Here is a 19,183-nt window from a genome sequence, read left to right as displayed (position 1 = left end):
TGGTTGGGAAACTTGATCCCACTAAGAGTCTGCATGCTGTAATTAAAGATCCCACATACCACCACTGAAAGATTCCACATAGCACAGGATGGTTGAAGATCCCTGCCTGCTGCAGCCAAGGCCTGGTACAGCTAAACAAATTTTTTAAAGAGAGAGAGAAGCAAGGTTGGTGAAAAGAAGTTTGCTTTATTCTGGATGCTGGCAGCCCATGGGGAGGTAAGAGCTTTTAGCTGAAGGGAGGAGTCTACGTGGAGAAACAGCATAGTCAGCTCTGACAGTCATCTTGAAATTGGTCCAGGGGTAGTCTTCTTGGAATTGTGGCAGTTTACATCATGGCTACAGTCTGGTCATCCTGTGGTTAACTTCTTCCACCTGATAGAGCTTTCAGTATCTATAAAACAGCTCACAGGACATGGCTCAGAATATTATCAATAGCCCATGAAGAGGAACTAAATGTCTTTGACTTTTCTTAATGACTAAACCCATTATTTACTCTTGTTGGACTGCTTTCCTCTTCTCGACCCCATGGACTGTGGCCCACCCGGCTCCTCTGTCTATGGGATTCTCCAGGCAAGAATACTGGGGAGGGGGGTGGTTGCCATTCCTTTCTCCACAGGATCATCCTAAGGCAATGCTCCATACAAAGTGTTTTAGAAAAAACTACTAGGCTCTTAATTCTTCCAGAGTGGTCCAACAGTGCAGTTAAAAACTGCTTTTGTTATTCCCACAGTATGAAAAACTGTCAAGACAGAAAAACTTCAGGGCAGCCATTAGAGTGCTTCTGCCGAAGAGTAATAAGTCATGCTCATATCTTGTACCCCAAGGGACACTTCACCTTTGTGGTATTCTTCCCCAAAGGGCATGATAAGTTCAACGTAGTTAAGAGAAACTTCAGAAAATCCTTAATTGAGGAACAGTCTATAAAATGCCTGACCAGTACTCTTCAAAAGTTGGAAAAAATAAGGAAATAAAGAAAACTACCATAGGTTGGAGAACATCAAGGAAACATGTCAATTAATACAATGTGGAATCCTGGCCTGGATTTAAAAAACAAACAAAATCATTCAGTAGTGGGAAAACTGTCAAAATGCAAATATAGTCTTCTTAGTCAATCTAGCTAAAGGTCTGTTCATTTTGTTTTGCTTTTAGGAGAACCAACTTTCAGTTTCATTGATTTCCTCTCTTCTATTTTCTATTTCATTTGTCTCTGCTTTGTGCATTTTGTGTCCTCAGTCACTTCAGTCGTATCTGACTGTTTTGAACCCCATGGACTGTAGCCCACCAGGTTCCTCTGTCCATGAGATTTTCCCAGCAAGAATACTGGAGTGGGTTGCCATTTCTTCCTCCAGGGGATCTTTTAGACCCATGGATCGAACCCACATCTCCCGTGTCTCCTGCATTGCAGGCAGATTCTATACAGCTGAGCCACCGGGGAGGCCCTTATCTCTGCTCTTACCTTTATTATTTCTTCTTCCTACTAGTTTTGGGTTTAGTTTGTTAATCTTTTCTAATTCCTTAAGGTGTACATTCAGGGTATTGATTTGATATGTTTCTTCCTTTTTAAGGTTAGCATTCACAGCATTAAATTTCCCCCTTAGCACTGTTTTCACTATATCTCACAAGTTTTCATCTTTTCATTGTATATTTCATTGTCATGCAAATGAAAACAGTGTTTTTCACTTGCATTCATCTCTAAGCATTTTCTTATTTCTGGTTCGATTTCTTATTTGACCTGTTGTTTGGTTAAAATGGTTAAAAGTGTGTTTAATTCCCACAATTTTGTGAATTTTCTAGTTTTCCTTTCGTTATTGATTTTAACTTCATTCTGTAATCACAGAAAATACTTGGTGTCCTTATCACCTTTAAAAAATCTATTTGAGAACTGACTTGTGGTCTAACACATGGTCTGTATTAGAGAATGTCCTACATGCAGGTGAGAAGAATGTTTATTCTGTTGTTGGGTAGAACGTTCTCCTTGTTAAAACTAATTGGTTTTTTGTGTTGTTCAAATTCTCTTACTTATCTTTTCTCTGGTTCTATCCATTATGGACAGTGTGGTACTGAAATCTTCAACTATTATTACAGGACTGTTTCTTCCTTCTTTTCCTTCAGTTTTTGCTTCATATACTTTGGAGGTTTGTTATTATGTCTGTAAATATTTGTGTTATCTTCTTGCTGTATTGAACCTTTTATGTAAATATAATCTTTGAACAGGAAGGAAGTGAAGAAATGGAAGCATTGATCCAATCTATTACAAAAACCAAGTAAGGAAGTAGACAAAAACTTATGTAACAGAAAAAAGGCATTTTTAATCTGTGGATGTTAGCTCCTGTGCTAAGCTTAAGCTAATCTCTCAACCCAGTTGGACAATGGAAGCAGCAGATGTATTAAAATAAGAATAAATATTCTCCAATAATAAAATCCTCACATGGGGGTTTCTCGCCTTAAAAACTCTGTGCCTTGACTGAGATACTCACCAGCACTTGACTTTGGGGGAAGAGAACCTGTTACATTAGAGGAAGATTTTCTTAAAGTCTCTAGATTGTGAATTAAGCAAGATCTTCAACTCTTTGAGTGCATGAGATCTGTTTTTTTTTTTTTTTTACTTCTGGAAGAAAGTATGAGTTAGTTGAGAGATGGAGAGTGGAGATTTTAGGAAAATTCTGCAACCCCAAAATTACTTTTTGAAAGAAGAAGTTTTATTTTGAAATCATTTCAAACTTACAGAAAAGTTGCAGGTATAGTACACAGGACTCCTATATGTCCAACCGGATTCCCCAAGTTTTAGTATTTTGCCACATCTACCTTATCGTCCTTATTGTAATTTTCTCTCTCTCTCTCTGTATATGTGTAGTAGACATATTTGTTTTTTCCTGAACCATTTAAAAGTTAGGTTGCACACAGTGCTCCATTAATACATCAGTACTACCCTTTAATGCATCAATTTTCTAAAAGAAAGGGCACTCTCCACAGTAAAACCAACCAACAAATCAGAAAATTAACATTGGAGCAATTTGACTCTCTAATTTATATACCCCACTCACATCACTATTATTCTGATATCTTCTATAGGTCCAAGATCCAATCCAGAATCACACATTTAGTTGTTATGTCTCTTTATTCTCCTTCAATATGCAACAGCTCTTTGGTCTTCCCTTGCTTTTTATCATCTCGACATTTTTTAAAGAGTGCAGACGCACACTCTAGAGCCCGTGCTCTGCAACAAGAGAAGCCACCGCAATAAGAAGCCCAAGCACAGCAATGGAGAGTAGACCCTGCTCACCACACCTAGAGAAAGCCCATGCGCAGCAATGAAGACCCAGCACGGCCAAAATAAATAATTAAAAAAGAGAGAAAATTGAAATAATGGAAGAAGACAAAAAAATTACAAAGGAAAGGCTAGGAAGGACTTTTACCAAAGATTTTGAGTGGAAAAGTTTACATTTCTGCAGGCAGAGAGTTCTGGAAAAAATAAGTACCCATACTAACGTAAGTCAGAAGTAATTCCTTGGGGCCACCGCTTTAGTGGGCTCAGAATCAAAACGCACCTCCAAATCTGTCCTCCTCTTATGGGAGCCAAAGAATTAGAAGGTCGTTTCCACATTGGGCAGAACTCCTAGGTCACTCGGGTCTTCCTGTTTTCCGTACACTAGGTGGCACCCAAGGCAAGGGCTTGTCCCCATGGTCAGTTTGGGTAAGTTTTGGCTTATTCCTCTCTCTTCAAAAATATCTAATGGTGTGGGGATTACTAATCAAAGTGTGACTTCTTCCAGCTCTCTCCCTGTAAATGTTACCTTGGGGCCATTTGGCATTTTTAATTAAATCCTTCCTTTCCTATCAACCTGATGTAGACCAGATGGAAAACGTTTCTGGATGACACCCCATTCCCCCAGGAAAGGAGGGGAGGGAAGCAGGTGGACTTATAAGACTCCCAGGCACTTCCAGCCCTCTGTATGGTAGGGCAAAGGTTTAGGACAATGCATGCTTTGCCACAAGTGTAAGATTTTAGCACCAAAACATGCAGAAGTTTGGGGGAGGGCACACAGAGAAGATAAAGGGAAAACAAGAGGGTCTGCGCAGGGCCCTGCAGTGACCACTTCTTGTACATAAATCTATTCTCCAAGTACCTGCTAGGAGCTGAATTGTGTTCCCTTTAAATCCTCGTATTAATGTACTAATCCCCAGTTATTTCAGAATGTAACTGTATTTGGAGATAAGATCTTTAAGAAGTAAGTTAAAATTGAGGTGATTAGGGTGTGTCCTAATCTTGGTAGTAGTCACTAATATGACTGGTATGTTTTTTACTTATTTCGTTGGCTGTGTTGCAGCATGTGAGATCTTTCTAGTTGCTGCAATGTGGGATCAAGTTCCTGGAGCCAGGGATCAAACCCTGGCTTGGATCAAACTCCATGCATTGGGAGCATGGAGTCATAGCCACTGGACCACCAGGGAAGTCCCTGGTATCTTTATAAGAAGAGAAAATCTGGACACAGACACACACAGAAGAAAGATGCAGGGAGAAGACAGCCATCTATAGGCCAAGGGGAGAGGTCTCAGAAGAAACTAACCCTGTCCACTCCTTGATCTTGGACTTCTAGCCCCCAAAACTGTGAGAAAATAAATTTCTATCTTGTAAGTCATTCAGTCTGTAATATTTTGTTATGGCAGCCCAAGCAAGCTAGTACAGAATCTATTGCATCTGGAAGCAGATTCTGTAATTTTATCACTTTTAAAGCAAAGTATTTTCCAAACAAGAGCTTTTCTGTACCTAGATACCTCTATGGAGGTCACAAAGTTAGTCAAAATATGTTTTTTAATTAAAGATGTCCACTCTGTTAATGAAGCAATATTGCCCTTCATTTCCAGTTGCTCCCAATCCAGTCATAATACTGCTAAATATTTCACAGTCACAACCTCGGGTTCTACCCTTTTCTCTCTCCCAGTGTACTAAGAAAACATTCCAAAGACTATCCACTTTTTCTAAATGCTTTGAAAGGGTTTAAATAATATCATGTTTCCTGGTTGTTTGGTCTCATCTGACACAGTGATGACCTATTGCTGTTCTGTCCTTCAGTAGATGCCTGCAAACAGAGCAACTATCTTTCCTGTGTAGCCTAAGAGAGCCACGATGCTTTTGTGAAAAATATTACAAAATTTTATGGGACTCTGGCTCCACTATCTAGAACATAATATCTCTTCAAGGGAACAGCATCTTTCCAACAACTGAGAAAAAAACTATTTTCCAGGACTCCAGACATATTGCAGTTTCACAGATGTACTCTTTATTGGACATGATTGGAAATTTTCTCTTTTCTTTTCATGCATAAGAATAAGATAGACCTATGGCTAATGGGATTCCATATTCAAAACGTGTTGGGTTTCTTTGTGCATTTAAATGAACATGATTCATATGTATGAGTTACCATAACAGCATAAGGCACTTAACAAGCTTAGTAGTGCTGCCAGAGACATGGTGAGCAGGGGAATCAAATCCAAGTCAGAATAAGTATCTATTCCCATGGGGTTAAGTCACTACTACGTTGGATTTGTAGTGCCCGACTGTCCAGGCATTACAGGTGCCTGACCACCTCCAGGTGCCTGACTGTCCCCAAGTGCAGGGGGCTAAGGGTTTGTGACTTGCTGATAAATCGGGTCTCAGTAATGGCAATAAGGGCTTCCCTGGTGGCGCAGACAGAAAAGAATCTGCCTGCAATGCGGAAGACCTGGATTCGATCTCTGGGTTGGGAAGAACCACTGGAGAAGGGGATGGCTACTCATTCCAGTATTCTTGCTGGGAGAATTCCATGGACAGAGGAGCCTCATGGGCTATACTCCATGGGGTCACAAGGAGTCAGACAACCGAGTGACTAACGTTTCACTTCAATGGCAATAAACATGTCAACCTTGGGAAGGGGAAGCCCATGTGATTCAGCTGGGCTTAATTTAATTTATGAATCCATTGGGCAAGTACTGGAGTGACTGGGGAGGGAGGCTGACTGACATCCATGGAACAGGTCATCTTGTTCACCAGGTTATGGAGCGTCTCCTCCATTCTGAAGATTCTCAAGGTGAATAAATACTCTCATAGTCTAGACCCATTTTAAGAGGGTCTTAAATCCACCTACATATCTCTTCTCCAATCTTCCTTGTCATCGATTTTCTTATCTTGTCCCTTTCAAGTCCCCAGCCATAAAGTTAACAGTTTACCACGTTTTTGTGTGTCCCTGGGGGGCCTTACCTTGGAACATCTTCCCTAACAAGGAAAGTGGACAAGTTGTGCTACTTGAGTTCTGCCCACTAGGAGGATTTCCCCTCTCTGTGGTCTGTCAGGTGAATGTAATACATGACGCAGTAATACACTGCTGGCCGCTACCAGTGTTCTGTGCTGAGTATTCTGTAAAAAGTTGAAATGTTTTCTCTCTTGGCTCGCTGATCATAGGAAACTGTGAGGTCATTGGTGTTGGCTGAGGGATGGATGGCAGGGAATGAGAGTGGACATATTAGGAATGTAAACAGTTAGCTCGTGCAACTTTCATGCGTATTCAGACTTGAGCCTGGTCTTATAGGACCACTTCCACTTGATGGATGAAGTACCCTCTGTTTTATGGTTTGAGATCAGTTGGGGATGTATAATCACCAAGTGTTTTGTGGTTAAGTGTTGTTGTACTCTGCTGGAGTCCAGGAGCAAGCCAGGTGCTAGTTCCCCAAAGAGCCATTTGCTGAATTCGACATGCTTTCTAAATGATACTCTATTTATTAGGATAAAGTTAGCTGGCAACTTCAGATGATTGTACTTGCAGACTTATTGTATGTTTGTTTCTATCACACCAGAGTATCTCAAACCAAAGGCCACCAGCCCCATTCTTTACTTTGCTCTAATTAGTCAAATAGGAGATTTTTTCATGCCTCCATTTTTTTCCCCATCTGCCTCCCATCCCGATTTTAAAAATTTTTTTAAAAGAAGAAGAAAAGAAAGGAGGGAGTGTTAGAGAGTCCTTTAGGAAAATTTTGTATATTGGGTCCTGAATCCCATAAAACTGCCATATAACTATTTATCCTTCTCATGGGAAGCATATGGGATTAACAGACTGTGACAATGGTCTTTTATTTTTCCATAATATTTTAACTTCTATCTGTTAAAAGGCTTTCAAGACCAAAGAAAGTAACTTAAAGAAAGGAATTTATGTTATAAAACTTTTATTTGATCTAACATTTGATCTTGCTCTTTTGAGTTCAATGGCTTCATCTGGGGAGACATAGCAGTGACAGAATTCATACCTTTTTATTACGGAAAATTTCAAACATACATAAAGTAGAGAGCATAGTATAATAAGCCTCCAAGCACCTATCCTCCAGCTTCAACAGTAATCAACATTCTATTCTTGTCATTTATACTCTATCCTTCCCACCAGTATGTTTTTTCTTTTGCTGGAAACAATCTAGATTGTGTTCGCTAAAACAATCTAAGACAGCATATAGTTCCACTTTGTAAATTCTTCAGTAATATAGACTAATTTTATAAACATAACATAACCACAATTTCATTATCATTCCCCCCCCAAATCAACAATTAACTATTTAATATCATCTAACAATTAGTCCATGTCCAGTTTTTCCCAGTGGTCTCAAAATGCCTTTTTATAGTTGGTTTATTTAATTTAGGATCTAAACAAGATGTACATATTGCATTTGGTTGGGTCTCTTAAGTCTCTCTCTCTCATTTTCTAAGGTAAATACAGTCTTTTCTGTTGAAGAAATTTGTGTTTTTTCTAGTTCCCAAAATAGGCATTAGGTTTCTAAATAGAAGGAAAAAGCCTTAGCCAAAGAGTCACATATTATTCAGACTAGTCTAAGAAAACTAATAACTTGAGTAAACGAACTTGAAAAGATTAAAAGCCACATCAGAATAGAATTTTAGGCCTTCCCTGGTGACCCAGTGGTGAGGAGTCTGCCTGCCAAGGCAGGAGACACGAGTGGGATCCCTAGTCGAGGAAGATGCTACATGTCACAGAGCGACTGGGCCCCTGTGCTGCAACTATGGAGCCTGTGCACTGGAACCCAGGAATAGTAACTACTGAGCCCACGCACTGCAATTGCTGAGGTCGGTGCCCTGGAGCCCCTGCTCTGCAAGGGGAGGGGCCCCCACAAGCCTGCACATAGCAACTGAAGGGTGTCACCCCACCCCCGTCATCGAAACTAGCCCGCGCAGCAGCAAAGACCCAGCACAGCCAGAGATAGAAAGAACAGGATTGTACCTTTTGGTCAGAAACATAGGAACCAAAGGCAAAAATCTGCCAAGCTTAAGGCCAATTAATATATATATACATATATATACACAACACTGTATTTTCCCCATTTTGCATTTATCTTGATATTGCATAAAGTGCATTGCCAAGCTAAAATACAAGCTTCCTGGGACTTCCCTGGAGGTCCAGTGGTTAAGATTATGCACTTCCAGTGCAGGGGACACAGGTTCAATCCATGGTCAGGGAACTAAGATCCCACAGGCTGTGCAGCCAAATAAATAAATAATAAAATAAATACAAGCTTCCTAATTAAAAAAATAATGGCATATGAATTTCCCTTTGTTTTAAAGTCTTCCTTATACCTATTAATGGTATTTTGTTTTTGCCTTCACTTTGTATAGGACGTTGCTGCAACAATCACATGACTCTAAAGCAGAAGTTTGGGCACAAAGCCTGACAACCTTCAGCATGATGGCCGTAGTAAGGAGTTATTGCTTCTTTTGTGTGGTTAAGTTTGTGTATATATTTTAATTGTGTATATATTTTATTATATCAAAAGTGTAAAATAAGGTACATTCAGGGAGATACATCCATACACTTTTCCTTATAGGTAATCATTTTTATTTATTAGTTTTTGGTTTATGCATTTTAAAATTTTGTATATATATGTGTGTGTGTGTGTGTGTGTGTGTGTGTATATATATATATATATATATATATACTTTTTCCATTCTTCTACAAAAAGTATAATACTATACATACTTTTCTGCATGTTGGTTTTCTGCACTTTTTTCCTGGAGGTCACTCTTTGGCAAGACATAGAAATATTCTCCTTTTTACAATTGATGGATACCCCACTGCATGTATGTACCACTGTTTATTCACCTGTCCTTTATAGATAGACCTGTGAGCTGTTGATTCTTGTATTATTACACGGTGTGCTGCAATAAATAGCCTTGAGCATTCATCATTTCAAGTTTTTGCCATTTTATCTTACCTAGAAGGGAGGTTTCTTGGGCATAGAATAAATGCACACATAATCTTGCTAGCTAATGTCAAATCTCCCTCTACAGTTGCACCATTTCTCATCTCCATCAGCAATACATGAAAGTACCTCTTTCTGCACAGTCTCACCAGCTTAGTGTGTTATCAAGTTTGAGATTTTTGCAAATCTGATAGATAAGTAGTGCTTATTTTAGTATTAATATACATTTATCTTACTATACAAGTAGCAAATCAAAGTTAAGCATCTTTTCATATACTTAAGAGCTATTTGTATTTACTTTTCTTTAACTTTCCCATTTACTACTGGATAATTACACTAAGATTTGAATTTCTTTTCAATATTTAGAAAAATTTTACGTATTAGGGATATTGGCCTTTTGTGATACGAGTTACAATTTTGTCTTGATTTTTATTTAACTTTGACATTGCTCATGGTATTTCAGGCATGCAATTTTTTAACTTTTGAAAATTTCAGGTAGATAAATTTACCCATCTTTCTGTTACTGAATCCAGATATGGAATCAGAGGAAAGTCCTCCTCATTTCTAAGTTGTAAAAAAATTGACCCACGTTTTCCTCTAGTATTTGTATGACTTTCTATTTTTACATTTAGATATCTGACTCACTTGGAATTTATCCAAGTGCAAGTCATGAAGAATGGATCCAATTTTGACTTTATCCACTTGGCCGTCAGTTGTTTCAACAGCATTTGTTTATCAAACACTAAATGTCTGTATACCTTTGGAATCTATCTTTAAATTTTATATCCTGTTAAATTAACTATGTATCTATTTATGCACCATGTTTTAATAAAAGAATTTTTTAAAAAAAACTAAAGAAAGAAAAGAAAATGAAGTCGCTCAGTTGTGTCCAATTGTTTGCAACCCCATGGACTGTAGCCTACCAGGCTCCCCGGTCCATGGAATTTTCCATGGAGTAGGTTGCCATTTCCTTCTCCAGGGGGTCTTCCCGACCCAGGGATCAAATCTGAGTCTCCCACATTGCAGGCAGAAGCTTTATGGTCTGAGCCACCAGGTTGGTATTATCTTTAGATTTTTATATCCTGTTCAATTAACTATATACCTATTTATGCACTAATACCATGTTTTAATAAGTTGTTTAAAAAACTACAGTTGATTTACAATGTTGTATTAGTTTCTGATGTACAACAAAGTGATTCATACATATATACATAAATATATGAATAAATATTTTTCCCATTATGGTTTATTATAGTATATTGAATATAGTTCCCTGTGCTATACAGCGGGACCTTTTTGTTTACCTATTTTATACATTGTAGTTTGTATTTGCTTTTCCCAAATCCTTAATTTATCCTTCCCCCACCCCCTTTCACTTTTGGTTACCCTCAGTTTGTTTTCTCTATCTGTGAGTCTGCATCTTCTCTTTTTCGGCTGTGCTGGGTCTTTGTTGCTGCGTATGGGCTTTCTCTAGTCTCGGAGATTGGGCGCTCCTCTCTAGTCGTGGAGTATGCGATTCTTGTTGCAGTAGCTTCTCATTGCAGAGCATGACCAGCTCTAGGCACATTTAGCTCTATTCATGTTGCTGCAAATGGTATTGTTTCATTCAATAAGAGAGTTTTAATAAATGTTTCAGTGTGAAGTAGGGCTAGTTTCCCATTTCTCTTCTTTAAAAGGAGATTTCTGGTTAGTCTTGTATTTATTTTCCAAAATAATATATAATCAACTTGTCTGGCTCCAGAAAAAAAATAATAACCTGAAGATAATTCCCTGGTAGCTCAGCTGGTAAAGAATCCACCTGCGCAGGAGGCCCTGGTTCGATTCCTGGATCGGGAAGTTCCCCTGGAGAAGGGATAGGCTACCCACTCCAATATTCTTGGGCTTCCCTGGTGGCTCAGACGGGAAAGAGTCTGCCTGCAATGCAGGACACCTGGATTCAATCCATGGGTTGGGAAGATCCCCTGGAGGAGGGCATGGCAACCCACTCCAGTATTCTTGCCTGGAGAATCCCCATGGACAGAGAGCCTGGCGGGCTATAGTCCATGGGGTCTCAAAGAGTCAGATACCACTAAGCACAGCACAGGAGATAATTTTATTGGGATCACAAATTGTAACTTGTAGAGTATTGATCTCTTTCTGATATTGAGTCTTCTGATCAATAATATGGCATGTTTTCTCATTTTTTCAAATCTACTTTTTGTCCTGTAGGAATATTTTATAGTTTTCCTCAGGCAGGAGGCCCTGATTCGATTCCTGGGTTGTGAAGTTCCCCTGGAGAAGGGATAGGCTACCCACTCCAATATTCTTGGGCTTCCCTGGTGGGGAATTACACCTTATTACACAATCCTCATTACACAATTCTCATTAAATTTGTGTCTGCATTTTATTTCATTTTGCTTTTGCTGTTGTGAATGGAATCAGGACTCTCTTCTTCCTTTATTTTTTACAAGTGATTACTATTTCTTCCAAGTGGTTACAAAGCTCTTTATTTCTATATGCTAATTTTATAACATGCTACTTGACAAAATACATTTATTCTTCATAGGAATAAATTTTCCACTTATCATAAGTTTCCTACAACTATATCATTTGCACATGAACATAAATTTACTTCTTATTTTTCCATTCTTATGTTTCTAATTGTTTTCTCTTATGTTAAAATAGTGGACATCCTTGTCTTCTCTATGATTTTTGCGATGAGTTCCAAGACTATTTGTCTGATACCAGCTGTGTGCCCTACAATTCAATTCAGTTCTGACACCAGCTACCCACAGTTAGTGAAGATTCCACAGGTTAAGGCTTTCAGTCCCACAAGGCTGCCCCCACATCAGGTCCTGGGGGTCCCCAGCCCACCCACACTTCTGCCTGGCTGGATACAAATTTGGGACTTCCCACAACATCTTCAAGTGGAAAATTCATTAGATCCACTCACAGAACTCAGGAAAGTGCTATACTTACACCATTTTATTACAAAGGATATTAATGAACAGCTAGAGGAAGAGATACTACCCTCCTAGACTATTAAGATGTTCCCAGCTGAGGAAGCTCCCTTAGCATGCTGGCCCTGAGTTTTTAAATCGCTAGTTTGGTGATTGAACTCAATCTCCAGTCCCTCTCCACTTCTTGAAGTTGAGCATAGGAAAGTTACAATGCTCTAATCAGGTGGTTTGGTTCTTCTGGCCCCAGCCTTCATCCTGAAGCTACCAAACCCCTCTCTGCTATAAATCATCACCATGAAACCTGTGATTAGCATAAACTCAAGTATCAAGTTTATATATAAAATCACTGCAGATGGTGACTGCAGCCATGAAATTAAAAGACGCTTACTCCTTGGAAGGAAAGTTATGACCAACCTAGATAACATATTCAAAAGCAGAGACATTACTTTGCCAACAAAGGTCCATCTAGTCAAGACTATGGATTTTCCTGTGGTCATGTATGGATGTGAGAGTTGGACTGTGAAGAAGGCTGAGCGCTGAAGAATTGATGCTTTTGAACTGTGGTGTTGGAGAAGACTCTTGAGAGTCCCTTGGACTGCAAGATCCAACCAGTCCATTCTGAAGGAGATCAGCCCTGGGTGTTCTTTGGAAGGAATGATGCTAAAGCTGAAACTCCAGTACTTTGGCCACCTCATGCGAAGAGTTGACTCGTTGGAAAAGACTCTGATGCTTGGAGGGATTGGGGGCAAGAGGAGAAGGGGACGACAGAGGATGAGATGGCTGGATGGCATCACTGACTCGATGGATGTGAGTCTGAGTGAACTCCGGGAGTTGGCGATGGACAGGGAAGCCTGGCATGCTGTGATTCATAGGGTCGCAAAGAGTCAGACACGACTGAGTGACTGAACTGAACTGATATAAATTCAAGTATTGAGTTTATAAATTCAAGTATCAAGGGGGTTGTTATGAGTAACAAGACACCCCTATCACTCAGGAAATTCCAAGGATTTTTGAAGTTCTGTGCCAGGAATCTGAGGAAAAAAAATTTTTTTTTAAATTATATCACCAGTAGGAAAGCCTCTAGGGTTTGCCCACTAATTAATTTGGGGCCAAGATATTGTAAAGGAAGTATCCCTCAATTTATTTTTATTGAGTCTTTAACATGAATGGGCTTCGAATTGTGTTGAAGGCCTTTTCAATATGTACGGAGATTATCATTTCCTCCTTAGGTATATAAATTTGATACATTATGTTAACAGATTTCCTAGTATTGAATGATCTTTATATTCCTGAAATAAATCCCATCTAGTTATATGTATTTATTTAATGTGTTATTAATATATGCTTACTAATATTTTACCTTTTTTTATTCATTTACTATCAATGTTGTACTTACTCCACAAAAAGAAATTGAAAGTGTTTCTTCCTCTTCTATGCTCTAGAATGCTTTAAGTGGCATTCAGTTATCTTATTTATTTCATCAAGATTTTCATATTTATTTGCATAAAATTGTACAAATTAATAGGCTCTGTTTTGATGGCCCTGTCTGGCTTGTCATTAGTTTGTATGTTTTATACTTTATTTTAAAAATTAAATTATTCAATAGTTTGTGTACATTGTTAGTGTTTTCAAATAAGCCTTTTGATTTCTGTATTACTTTTACTCTGTTTTATCAGTTCACTAATTTTTCACTCTTATTAATTCTTTGCTTGTGCTTTACTTTGGTTTTCTTTGATTTTTTTTCTATCTTTGTGACATCAATGTTTCATTTACTTACTTTCATATTCATTGATAAAGATATCCAACATAATGAATTTTCCTCTGATAACTCTTTTTTTGCCATAGACCATTTATTCAGATGTAATGTTTACACTATTAGCAGTAGTATTTTCAAGAGTTCTAAATTTTTAATTTTTCCTTCATCGAAGGAATCATTTAAAAGTATGTGTATTAAAACTTTTTTCCAAGTGGCAGAGACTTTATTATTATCATCAATATCTAGCATTGTAGTCATAAAACACAGCTTGTTATTTGCATTTAAATTTTTTACATTATTTTATTTTATTACTTTTAATTGAGGTATAGTTGATTTACAATATTATGTTAGTTTCAGGTATACAGCATAGTGATTCATAGTATTTTTACATATTATATTCCACTAAAAGAGCTGACTCATTGGAAAAGAACCTGATGCTGGGAAAGATTGAGGGCAGGAGTAGGGGGGCAACAGAGGATGAGATGGTTGTATGACATCATCGACTCAATGGGCACAAGTTTGAGCAAACTTCAGGACATAGTGAAGGACAGGGAAGCCTGGTGTGCTGCATCAGTGCATGGGGTCGAAAAGAGTCAGACACGACTGAGCGACTGAACAACAGCAACAAAAAGTTGTTACAAGATAATGGCTGTAATTTCCTGATACCTGTCACTTATCTATTTTATACAGAATAGTTTGTATCTTTTAATCTCATACCCTGTCTTGCTGCTCCCTTTTTCCCTCTCCTTAATGGTAACCACTAATTTGTTTTTTATATCTGTGAGTCTTTTTCTGTTGCTACATACATTCGTTTTATTTTTTAGATTCCACTTATCATACAGTATTTATCTTTCTCTGTCTGACATTTCACTAAGCACAATATTCTTTAGGGCCATCCATGATGCTGCAACTGGCAGAATTTCATTCTTTTTTGTGGCTGAGTAATATTCCATTGTACATATATATCACATCTTCTTTATCCATTTGCTGTTGATGGGCACTTGGGTTGCTTCCATTTCCTGGCTATTGTAAATAGTGCTGCAGTGAACACTGGGGTGCGTGTATATTTTTGAATTAGCATTTTGGTTTTTTTCCAGATATATACCCAACAGTGGAATTGCTGGATCATATGGTAGCTCTATTTTTAGTTTTTTGAAGATGTGCCATACTGTTCTATAGTGGCTGCACCAATTTACATTCCCACCAGTTGTGCACAAGTATTCTTTTTTTCTCCATATCCTCTCTGATATTTGTTATTTGTAGACTTTTTGATGACAGGTATGAGGTGATATTTCACTGTTGCTTTGATTTGCATTTTTCTAATTATCAATGTTTGTTGCCAGTTTTCTTTATGTCTTAAGATGTCCATTTTCAGGAACATTCCATGTGTACTTCAAAAGGAGGTATATTCATTAATATAGGTATTCCGAATTTGACATAAATTTGTAAGAGTTACCATACTGATTATGCTGTTTAGGTCAGTGATACTCAAAGCAGCCAGTCTACTATGTCACTAAGCATACAATAGTTCAGCTGATTTTTTTTTTCTTTTTTGGTGGCAAGACTTTCCAAATGAAGGAAGTAGTGCATTGATTTATATTCTGGAGCAAGCTTCTTATCTCACTGCATCTGGTAACCACAGTTCATGAATTGGCAGCAGTCTGTAACCACATTTTCAATAGCACTGGATAAGGTTTCCTAAATCCTTATTAATAATTTATCCACTTGCTTTGTCTTGGAATGAGCTTAATGTATCAATCTTTTCTTTTGTTAATGTGTTTCTGTTTTTATTCAGTGAAAGCTGACTCTGTTATTGACTACATATCTCCATTTTTAAATTAGCCATTAACATTTCTTAAAGCCCTCCTTTTTCTTTTTAAAGTCTTTTGGTCAGAATTCTATCTTGACAGATACCAACATCATGACCCTTGCTGTTTTGTGTTTTACATCTTGCCTGGTATAAATTTATCCATTCTCTTATTTTTAAGCATTCTAATCTCTTTGTTTTAGGTGTGTTTTTAAATAACATAGGATTGGACTTTGCTTCGTTTGACAATTCAAAAATCCTTTCATGTAATATGTGAGTAAGCCTCATTTATAGCATTGGTAAAAATAAGTTTTTAATTATAAACTATTTTACCATATAGTCATCTCTCTCTTTGTTTTAAAAAATATTTCTCTTGACTTGGAAAGGAGACAAGATGGCAGAGTAGAAGGACCTTGAGCTCACCGCCTCCCACAAGAACACCAAAATCAAAACTAACTTCAGAACAACCACTGATAAAAAAAGACTTGAACCTACCAAAGAAAGACATCCCACATCCAGAGACATGAAGAAGAAGCTCAACAAGATGGTAGGAAGGATGCACTCATCATATAATCAAATCCCATACCCCTTGGGTGGGCGAATCACAAACTGGAGAATAATTATATTAGAGAAGTTCTCCAACAGAAGTGAGAGCTGTGAACCCCATATCAGGCTCCCCAGACTGGGGGTCTGGTATGGGGAGGAGGACCCTCCAGAGCATTTAACTTTGAAGTTAAATGGGGCTTGAATGCAGGAGTGCCACAGGACTGGGGGAAGCAGAGACTCCACTCTTGCAGGGTGCATGCAAGTTCTCGTGCACCCCAGGAGCCCAGGGAAAAGCAGTGACTTCATTAGAGCCTGAGCCAGACCTACATGCTGGTCTTGGGGAGTCTTCTGGGGAGGGAGAAGATGTCTGTTTTTCTCTCTGGAGTCATAAAAGTTGGTGACAGAAATATCAGGAAGTCTTCATCTACTTGAACTCTTGTTGGAGGCAGATATCTTGCTTGGGTTGTTATTCAATCTCTCAGCCATGTCTGACTCTTTGTGACTCCATAGATTGAAGCACACCAGGCTTCCCTGTCCTTCACCAACTCTCAGAGTTTGCTCAAACTCATGTCCATTGAGTCAGTGATGGCATCCAACCATTTCAGCCTCTATCGTCCCCTTCTCTTCCTGCCTTCAATCTTTCCCAGCATCAGGGTTTTTTCCAATGAGTCAGTTCTTCACATCTGATAGCCAAAGTATTGGACTCTCAGCTTCAGCATCAGTCCTACCAATGAATATTCAGGACTTATTTCCTTTAGGATTGACTGGTTTGATCTCCTTGCAGTCAAGGGACTCTCAAGAGTCTTATTCAGCACCACAGTTCAAAAGCATCAATTCTTCGGCACTCAGCCTTCTTTATGATCCAACTCTCACATCAGTACCTGACTACTGGGAAAACCACAGCCTTGACTATGCGGAGCTTTGTTGGCAAAGTGATGTCTCTGGTTTTTAATACACTGTCAGGTTTGTCATAGCTTTTTTTCCAAGGAGCAAACATCTTTTAATTTCATGGCTACAGTCACCATCTGCAGTGATTTTACAGCAAAAGAAAATAAAGTCTCTCATTGTTTCCATTTATCCCCCATCTATTTGCCGTGAAGTGATGGGACCAGAGGCCATGATTTTCATTTATTGAATGTTGAGTTTTAACCCAGCTTTTTCACTCTCTTCTTTCACGTTCATCAAGAAGCTCTTTAGTTCCTCTTCACTTTCTGCCATTAGTGTGGTGTTATCTGCATATCTGAGGTTATTGATATTTCTCCTGGCAATCTTGATTCCAGCTTGTAACTCATCCAGCCCGGCATTTTGCGTGAGGTACTCTGCGTATAAATTAAATAAGCAGGATGATGATATACAGGCTTGACATACTTCTTTCTCAATTTTGAATCAGTTCATTGTTCCATGTCTGGTTCTAACTGTTGCTTCTTGACCTGCATACGGGTTTCTCAGGAGGCAGATCAGGTGGTCTGGTATTCCCACCTCTTTAAGAATTTTCCACAGTTTGCTATGATTCACACAGTCAAAAGCTTTAGCATAGTCAATGAAGCAGAAGTAGATTTTTTTTTTTTCTGGAATTCCCTTGCTTTTTCTATGACCCAGTGGATGTTGGCAATTTTATGTCTGATTCCTCTGCCTTTTCTACATCCAGTTTGTATATCTGGATGCTCTTAGTTCATATACTGTTGAAGCCTAGCTTGAAGGATTTTGAGCATTACCTTGCTAGCATGTGAAATAAGCGCGATTGTGTGGTAGCCTGAACATTCTTTGACATTGCCCTCTTTTGGAATTGGAATGAATTAGCACCAAGACCTGGCCCCACCAGTCAGGCCCCAGTGCCTTCTGCCAAACAACCAACAGGGTGGGAACACAACCCCACCCATCAGCAGACAGGCTGCCTAAAAACTTCCCGAGCCCACAGCCACCTCTACACACATCCTTTGACATGGCCCCGCCTACTAGAGGCCCAGGACCGGGCTCCATTCACCAGTGGGCAGGCACCAGCCCCTCCCACCAGGAAGCCTGCACAAGTCTCTGAACCAGCCTCACCAACCAGGAGGGAGCCACCAGAAGCAAGAAAACTATGATCCTTCAGCCTTCAGAACTGAGTCTACAAATGCAGTTCAGAACCTACCCTGGGACCAGCTGATCCCTGGCCCTTGCGTGATGAGAGGCGACAAATACGATGTTCCCCACAGAGGGCAGTTCTCCAAGGTCAAGAAACATAAATAACCTTCCATATACATAAAATACAAATAGAAATTTAGAGTTGGCAAAGAACTATGTTCCAGATGAAGGAACAAAATAAAACAGAAGAACAACAAAGTGATGTGGAGCTAGACAATCTACCCAAGAAAGAGTTCAGGGACAGTAACTGTAAAAATAATCAAAGAACTCAGGAAAAGAATAGATGCACATGGAGAGAAGTTACAAGAAGTTTTTAACAAAGAGTTAGAAAATATTAAGAACAACCAGAGTTGAAAAATACAATAACTGAAATGAAAAATACACTAGAAAGAATCGAGAGCAGAATAAATGAGACAGAATGAATAAGTGCTCTGGAAGACAGAATGGTGAAAATTACTGCCACAGAACAGAATAAAAAGAAATAAAGACAGTCTAGGAGATCTCAGGACAACATTAAACGCACCAACATTCAAATTATAGGGGTCCCAGAAGGAGAAGAGAGAAATGGCCTGAGACAACATTTGAAGAGATAATAGCTGAAAACTTCCCTAAGATGGGAAAGGAAACAGTCACCCAAGTCCAGTAAGTGCAGAGAGTCCCATTAAGGTTTAACCCAAGGAGGAACATGGTGAAACCCATAGTAATCAAATTGACCAGAATTAAAGATAAAGAGAAAATATTAAAAACAACAAGGGAAAAAATAATAAATGACATATAAGG

Source organism: Bos javanicus, chromosome 3 (genome assembly GCF_032452875.1).
Source record: "Bos javanicus breed banteng chromosome 3, ARS-OSU_banteng_1.0, whole genome shotgun sequence".
Taxonomy (NCBI): domain Eukaryota; kingdom Metazoa; phylum Chordata; class Mammalia; order Artiodactyla; family Bovidae; genus Bos; species Bos javanicus.
Note: the sequence above shows the minus strand (reverse complement) of the source record.